General features: G+C 43.8%; 1 long non-coding RNA gene across 1 annotated transcript; it reads right to left on the bottom strand.

Moving 5' to 3' along the window:
- Nucleotides 1-219: 219 nt before the first annotated feature.
- LOC103794152 (uncharacterized) lies at nt 220-7,165 on the bottom strand. Its single transcript, XR_004745544.3, has 4 exons — nt 7,059-7,165; nt 3,716-3,808; nt 2,356-2,391; nt 220-2,208 (listed from the first exon to the last, which is right to left on the bottom strand). It is a non-coding gene; the product is annotated as an uncharacterized LOC103794152 (long non-coding RNA).
- Nucleotides 7,166-8,739: the final 1,574 nt, after the last annotated feature.

Here is an 8,739-nt window from a genome sequence, read left to right as displayed (position 1 = left end):
TGTCCCCTTTGCCCAATATAAACAGAATATTATTGTCGTGTTATCTTTTGCAGGGCCTCTCCACCCTCATAAATCCTGATTATCACTGGTCCTCTGGACAATCCTGCTGGCCTACAAAAAATAATATTAATGTTATTTAATCCTGGATTATCAGGGGTTTTCTGTTTGGCAGATGTTGCTGTTCTGTTGGCCTAAGATTAGACTATTAGGTAAGGTAAATGTTTTGCAGAAGTATTTATTTCTCTAGCAGAGCAGGAATTTGCACAATTAATTCACTGGAAAGATTCACATAGATATATGATATGACAAGATTCTTTTCCATGAAATACTGTCATTACAAAGCAAAGGAGGAAAAGTGGCGATTATTCATTGAGAAGCATTTTGCAGTCCCATTTATGCCATAAGAGGGAAGGGAACCATGTTCTAAATGTTCAGGAGTCTTGTTGGAGACCAAGTCTTTGGCTTCTCAGTGCTGGACTCAACACACTTCTATTCCACAAGGGACTTCATGGCCTTGGTGTGTCCAGTGTCTGCCTGAAAGCACACACATTGGTGTGTATTGGGCAGCAGCTTTTCACTAAAGCACTTACATTTCTTGAGAACAAGAGCAGACAGAATGACAAATTACTTCTGGGGAAAGGGCAGGTATAAGCCAGGCCGCCAGGCCACCCGGCCACCAAGCTGTGTGTCCCAGAATAGCAGGGTCCCAGTGGGCCTTTGCTCTTCCCTCTTTTGCTCCAAGTTCTAGTCTGACCAGAAAACATTCTGGCTGATATACAGGGAAATTTATCAGAGTACCAGATGCAGAAAGTTTCAGCCAAGGCTACTTGCAATCATGGTGTAAGGTGAAGGGGAGGCAAGATCCTTCTTCACATGGCGGCAGGAGAGAGAAGCGCAAGCAGGGAAAATGCCAGACACTTACAAAACCATCCGATCTCATAAAAACTCACTCACTACCATGAGAACAGCATGGGGAAACTACACTCATGATCCAATCACTTTCCTCTCTCCATATGTGAGGATTACAATTTAAGATGAGATTTGGGTGGGGACACAGAGTGGAAGCTCATCACTCCATCTCTACAACCAGAGTGATAGTTGCAAGGGTAAGTAGTTGTGGAGAGAAGACTTTGCACATTCTACTTAAGACAAGTGGAGAGATGTTGTCTGAAGTCTTTCTAGAAGAAGTACTTTGTCTGCCCATGGGAAGAAAACTGTTCCTCTGCCTTCTTCCTTCTTAACTGAGATAACAAAGCAACTTTGGATCGTCTTTATTAAAACATCTCTTTGCAGGTCAGGCATGGTGGCTCGTGCCTGTAATCCCAGCACTTTGGGAAGCAAAGGCGGATAGATCACCTGAGGCCAGGAGTTTGAGACCAGCCTGGCCAACATGGTGAAACCCTGTCTCTACTAAAAATACAAAAATTAGGCATGGTGGTGCATGCCTGTAATCCCAGCTTCCTGGGAGGCTGGGCCATGAGAATTGCTTGAACCCAGGAAGTGGAGGTTGCAGTAAGCCACTGCACTCCAGCCTGGGTGGCAGAGCGAGCCTCTGTCTTAAAAAAAAAACAACAAAAAAAAAACTCTTCACACAGTTTTATTCCAGTTCTGACCTTTATAAAAGATAAATGGGTGGGGTGCTCTGAAAGAAGATGATATTCGACAAGAAAGGCAGCTCAGACATCCTTTCTAGAACGTACTGTGGAATAATAACACCTTGCTCTGAGGGCTGTAGAAAGTCTGTTCTGATGGTTCACCCTTCCTATTTTGTGCTTCTCAGATACTCTGCATTTTCTTTGGTCATCAACTATAAGCGACTTAATTTGCTGAGCAAAGGCTGTCAATTACGCAAAGGCAGGCATCAGCTCTCAATCTTTTCAACCTGATTCATTCCAAAATCTGGCTTTGAGAGGTTTGAATTAATGAAGCATTACCATAGTACAGCCAGTAAGCACCAAAGGCTCAAATTGTGTGCGTGGACGTTTATCGTCAGACATCCAACCTCCTCATGAATCACGAATCTCTGTGCCCTACGGCATGTTCCACTTTGTAGGATACATGAAATTACTGGTCCTAACATCTTCAGATGGCATACAATTTAAAACCCACAGATTATTAATACCAGATTCTCATTTATTGTTTCATCATTCCTGAAATCATGCTGTGTAGTGAAGATTTTCCAGATATCTTCATATTCATGAGGCCACTCTGGGGAGAAACAAAACAAAAACAAAATTATCCTTCAACTACAATTTATGGCACAAGAAAAATCATTTCCTAAAGCATTGGCCTCTGTCACAATTATCCCCTGATGCCTTGTTTTGAATCCAGAGCTTACATGCCATTTCTACTCACCAATGCTGGCGTTTTCTTTACTGGATTGCCCAAATCCTACAAACACAAACAGTATCATGGATTCACCTGAGTTCATTCTTGCCAGAATATACTCTGTTCTCTTATGAATAAAAGACTCAAAATTCCTGAAGAGTGTCCTGTGATTGATGGCTATGTTTAGGTAAAACTTGATGTGGAGTGGGAGGAGTGAAAGGGGCTGGGAGAGGGTCAGACTTGCACTTCTGAAGTATGTAAATGAGAAAAAAATTACTTAGCAGAAAATAGGGGATGGTGCAACTATCCAGAAATTTTGTTTGTTTGTTGTTTTCTTGGAGACAGGGTCTGGCCCCATCTCTCAGGCAGGAATGCAGTGGGGCAATCACAGCTCACTATAACCTGAACTCTAGGACTCAAGCCATTCTCCCACCTCAGCCTCCCAAGTAGCTGGGACAGCAGTTGCATGCCACCATGCCCTGCTAGTTTCTTTAAACTTTTTTTTTTTTTTTTGAGACGGAGTTTCGCCGTTGTTACCCAGACTGGAGTGCAATGGCACGATCTCGGCTCACCGCCTGCTGGGTTCAAGCAATTCTCCTGCCTCACCCTCCTGAGTAGCTGGGATTACAGGCACGCACCACCATGCCCAGCTAATTTTTGTATTTTTAGTAGAGACAGGGTTTCACCTCATTGACCAGGATGGTCTCAATCTCTTGACCTTGTGATCTACCCGCCTCAGCCTCCCAAAGTGCTGGGATTATAGGTGTGAGCCACCACACCAGACCTCTTTAAACTTTTTACAGAGACGGTGTCTCTCTGTGTTGCCCAGGCTGGTCTCTAACACATGGCTGCAAGCAATCCTCCTGCCTCAGCTTCCCAAAGAGTTGGGATTATAAGCACGAGTCTCCGTGCCCAGCCCTGAACTTTTTTTTTTTTTAATTCAAAATTGACTGGGCACGATGGCTCACACCTGTAATCTCAGCACTTTGGGAGGCTAAGGCGGGTGGATCCTTTGAGGTCAGAAATTCAAGAACATCGTGGCTCACATGGTGAAACCCTGTCTCTACTAAAAATACAAAATTAGCCAGGCGTGGTGGCACATGCCCTGTAATTTCAGCTACTCGGGAGGCTGAAGCAGGAGAATCACTTAAACCTGGGAGGCGGAGGTTGCAATGGACTGAGATTGTGCCACTGTACTCCAGCCTGGGTGACCCAGTGATACTCCGTCTCAAAAAAAAAAAAAATTCCACCATGAAATATTGGTGAAAGAGCATGCCAAGCCTGAAGTCAATGAGATGATAGAAGCATCTTTTGGTCAATTTTGTAGGATTCCTAAATGTCCTAAGTCCAAAGTTCCCAATATAATATCAATCTGTTTTCTTCTTACCATCCTTTATCAGACAAGATTGGGTTCATTTTCAGAGTGGTATGGCCATGATTTAAAAGTCCTGCTGTTATCGTCATTTGGGTTAATTTGGTTCTGGGAAGAGATAGGAGGAAAGAGAAAAAGTTACACTCTATCAGTCTTAAAAGTCAATATATGAATCATATTTAACGTCACATTTTCCACTTTATGGTATTCTACAGAAATCCATTAAATTTCCACTTAGTCCTAGGAGATAATGCCACTATCTTACAAGTTTAACTTTCTCTTATGCCAAGTATTTAATGACCCAACATACAGTGCTGCAAAATTCTTTCTTGGCTAGACTTTGAACCCAGCCATTGCATCTGCCTTTAACAGACTGTCAGTCTGGCAAGAACACCCACTACGTGAAGAGCTGCTACTGATCCCAGGAATAATCAGTTCACAGCCTGGCCTGTGTCAGGGTTGGCAACACAGGTGAGTGGCAATATGCACAAATTAGACACGATTAATAGGTGGTTTCCAACCTCTTTTCCATTGGCCCAAGTAAAGGTAAGCCAAGCGCCCAACAATTTTGCCATCTATAAATTGGAATCTACCACACAAGCAAACCAGCTTTTCCAGAGGATTCAGCGGGAAGGCAAGAAGTTAAATTCTTAAATTATGATTGCTTTTTGCAAAGCATGATACTGTATAAATACCAAAAATATTACAGGCCGGACGAAGTGGCTCATGCCTGGAATCACAGCACTTTAGGAGGCTGAAGTGGGATGATCGTTTGAGCTCAGGAGCTCAAGACCAGCCTGGGCAACATAATAAGATCTTATCTCTACTAAAAATTATTAAACTTAGCCAGATGTGGTGGTATATGCCTGTAGTTCCAGCTACTCGGGAGGCTGAAGCAGGAGGATCTCTTGAGCCAGGGAGGTCGAGGCTGCAATGAGCTATGATTGTGCCACTACACTCCAGCCTGAACAACAGAGCAAGACCTTGTCTCAAAAAAACAAACAAACAAAAACACCCAAAAAGCAAAAACAAAACATTACTTTGTATGGGGGGAAAATGGAAGGATTTATGTATTTTCTCATCACAGTTGAGAATGTGAATTAATACAGCTGTATCATAGAGAATCCATTGTATCTTATATATACACTATATCACTTCTTTGGATTTTCAATTTACTAGGTCAAAAATTTCCCTTAACAGCAACAATAAAAAATAATATGTGTAGATGTTTCTCATGGTGGGAGGTGGGAATTAATTCTTCAAGCATCAAAAAGGAACCGTAATGTTGTAGAAATGTGTCCAAGTTAAACAACTTGGAAAATTAACTTATGTGCCTGGATTGTATTGACTTATCTGCTGTTCCTTCTCTAGAACGAGTTAGAAACACTCGAGATTTTGCAAATAAGGAACCCATCTGTCCATTTGGTCATCAAGAAGTTGGGGGTCTCTTTCAAGTTTTCTGAGAAAAGTCATTTCAACGCTCTGAAAAAGTGCCCCCAGTACTTTCACAAGAAATTCCAAGGTCATTCAGCCTGGGCCAAAGGGAAAAGAAAGTTATTTTTTAATTAAGAAATCTATGCAAAAGCGAAATGCCTTTGGTGTAAGTCCTCTCCGAGTCGCTTAGAGACATGAGGAAATCTGCTGGAGCTAAGCTATCTTTAATAACACCAATTCTTCTGCGAGCCCCTCCCAGGTGGGCTTGCATCTAGGCCCCCCAGCGGGAGGCACCTCTGCGGAATTGAACATGGACCTCACGAGGCTGAGTCGTCTGCAGCCAGGAGACGACATCCCTGCGGCTCCTGGAGCCACGCGTTACCGGCGCGCACTTACACCTGGCACCGGAATGGGCGGTGAGTTGAGCCGCCTGGAGGATCGCACCTGGGCGGGGACACCACGCGCTGTTGTTAGCTGAAGCTGCCTCAGCATTTCATGTTCTTGATCACATTTCACCGGGATTTCACTCCCGCCCGGGCACCGTCTTTCGGCTGCTGCTGGTGGGACGCGTGCATCCAGGGCTCAGTGAACCCAGAGCTAGGCGAGGATGTGATCCAGGGCGGCGAGGCCTCGGGGGACAGAGGGGCCCGGCCCTCGGAAGGGGACGCCCGGGCGTGCGCCATCGCGACGCGGAGAGGTTTCTATTTCCAGCCGGTCTGACCAGAGGCTGAGTTTGCCACATCAGTGGCGGCCGGCCTGGGAAAGTTTCTCTAAAATAGCCTCCCACTTGTGCTCAACATGAAGCTGAACCCATTAATTTAAAACACAGTTCTGCGCTTCCTCCCCGCCGCTGCTTTCGCGACCGACGCTTCCCGAGCAGAACAAACCCTTGCATTTGGAGGCCCGCGCGGCTCCGCAGCGCTGAGCTAGTTCGTCCAAATAGCTTCCATTTCCGTGGCTCTCATTACAGGGAGACAGCCCCACGCAAACAGACAGCCCTGCTCTTTTAAACACAGCAATTTGGGCTCGTCTGCTGCTCCCTTCTCTCTTTTTTCTTTCTTTCTTTTTTTTTTTTTTTTAATCATTTGGACTGTAAAGTAATTAGAGGGATAGACATTCCCAAAATAAGATCAACAACTGAGCTTTATAATTCTAACATGAGCACACGTATCATTTCAGGCTCTCCCAGGACCCCTAGGTAGGTATGATTTTAATAAAGCGTTTTGCATACATTTTCTAATTACCAATGTTGACCTTGGATTTTTTTTTTTTTTTTTGAACTTGCAAGCTCGCAGTGCCACAGAGGGTGGGCTTCATCCTCTCTGTCACCGCCAGGCCTCTCTTCTCGCTCCCATCCTCAGCGTTTCCCACCGCTGAGCACAACCCGGGTTTGTTCTTTCCCTATCAAAGCGCTGCGCCAGGAAAGGAAAATAGTGTTTTGAGGGGGAAGAGTAGGAGTGGTAATTATATTCCTAATCACATGTAATTTAAGAGAAAATGAGTAGATTGGAGAGGCTATTTAGCTCTTGACTCCGTGTAATTCCACAGTCTGGGACCACAGGCACCCCACTGTCACCTGGGTGTCTTTCAAAGCCACCCTAGGCTCAGCAGCCAAACGGTTAATTACAAGGGAGAAGCTGCTTTCCAACAACTGTAGCTCTGACTGTGGAACACTGTCATTAGACGGCAATGGTAGCCTCTGCCCTAAAGCCAGCGCCTTCCTCAAACTGTTCCCCTGGGTTCTTTGCCCCACTTCCCCAGTGGGAAGGGCACCAGGCATGTACAAATGCAGGACAACAAACACTGAGGCTGCACTCCATTTAACATACCAGTATTGTGCTCAGTACGTTATATATGTAACTCATGTCATTTGCACAATTCAATTAATGAAAAATTGAATAATTATTGAGCAAAAGCTACTCACCTGGGTAACACTGTGCAAAGAGCCACATATGTTAGTTCATCTGTGAAACAAACACTGACTCAAGATTGAATGAGCTAATAGATACTAATGACCGGGTGTGGTGACTCATGCCTGTAATCCCAGCACTCTGGGAGGCTGAGGTGGGCAGATCACTTGAGCCCAGGAGTTCAAGACAAGCCACGGGCAAAGTGGCGAAACCCCATCTCTATAAAAAACTTAAAAATTAGCCTGGCTTGGTGGTGCATGCCTGTAGTCCCAGCCACTTAGGAGGCTGAGGTGGCAGATCACTTGAGCCCAGAAGTTTGAAGCTTCAATGAGCTGTGATCACACCACTGCACTCCAGCCTGGGCAACAGAGCAAGACCTTGTCTCAAAAAAATAATAATAATAAAATGAAATAAAATTAATAATAATGATAATAAAATCCTGAACACTGCCTGGCACAGTAGGTGATCAGCAAATGTTAGATATTAATACTTAAAATTCAAACCGGAGCACCATAGTGAGAGTCTGTCTATTTTTTTTTTTATATGTATTTATTTATTGTTTTTGAGATGGAGTCTTGCTCTGTCACCCAGGCTGGAGTGCAATGCCACAATCTCAGCTTGCTGCAGTCTCCACTTCCTGAGTTCAAGCAATTCTCCTGTCTCAACCTCCCCAGTAGCTGGGACTACAGGCACCTGCCTCCACGCCCGGCTAATTTTTTTGTATTTTTAGTAGAGTTGGGGTTTTACTATATTGGTCAGGCTGGTCTCGAACTTCTGACCTCAAATGATCCACCTGCTTTGGCCTCCCAAAGGAGACTCTGTCTCTTAAAAAATTTTAAATTAGGTAGGCATGGCGGTGCACACCTGTAGTTCCAGCTACTCAGGAGGCTGAGGCAGGAGAATCACTGGAGTCCAGGAGTTTGAGACTATAGGGACCTATGATCGCACTATTGCACTCCAGCCTGGACAACAGAGGGAGACCTGTCTGTCTCAAAAAAAAAAAAAAAAAAAAAAAAAGCTTAAAATTTTGTGCATATGAGTTGTGTGTCCAGTATTTTACATTCATCTTATTCATCTTATTTCATATTTATAGTAATACCACAATGGAGCCTATTTTGTTCACATTTCATCAAAAACTGAGAATGAAAGAAATTTTAAAAATGTGCCCAAGGTCACACAGCCAGTAACAGAAGTGGGATTTAAACTCAGGAAACGTGACTCAGCAGCCTGTTATTTAATCAAAACATTCCTCTCTTTCTCTCCCTCCCTACCCCTTCCTCTGTCTTATCTTGTGCCTATAAATATATGTATAATGTTGTACGTCTCAATAATAAACCTCATATAAACGATCTGTTGTTAGAACCTAAGGATTATTACTTTCCCTCAAAGTGATGTATTGCATCTCACAATTTATATAGCTGGGGAGCGTGATTGACACAGAGTTTTATCGCAAGTTATGTTTTATGCAGGTTGTCTTATCTCCAAAACTGAACTCTAAGGTCCTCTAGTATCACACTATCTCAATTCAGCTTTTACCCCCCACGGCTTGCCCTTTAGTGTCAGAAGGAGTGCAATAGATAGCATGCGTTAGTTAAGTTCAAAATGAATTGACAAATACATATTGAGTGCCAATAGAAGGTATTATTCACCATGTTCTTTTTATCCAAAGAATTGTAACATACCTAGAAATTAAAA

The sequence above is a fragment of the Callithrix jacchus genome, chromosome 7 (assembly GCF_049354715.1).
Source record: "Callithrix jacchus isolate 240 chromosome 7, calJac240_pri, whole genome shotgun sequence".
In the NCBI taxonomy this organism is placed as follows: domain Eukaryota; kingdom Metazoa; phylum Chordata; class Mammalia; order Primates; family Cebidae; genus Callithrix; species Callithrix jacchus.
Note: the sequence above shows the minus strand (reverse complement) of the source record. Positions and strands in the feature narration are given on the sequence as shown.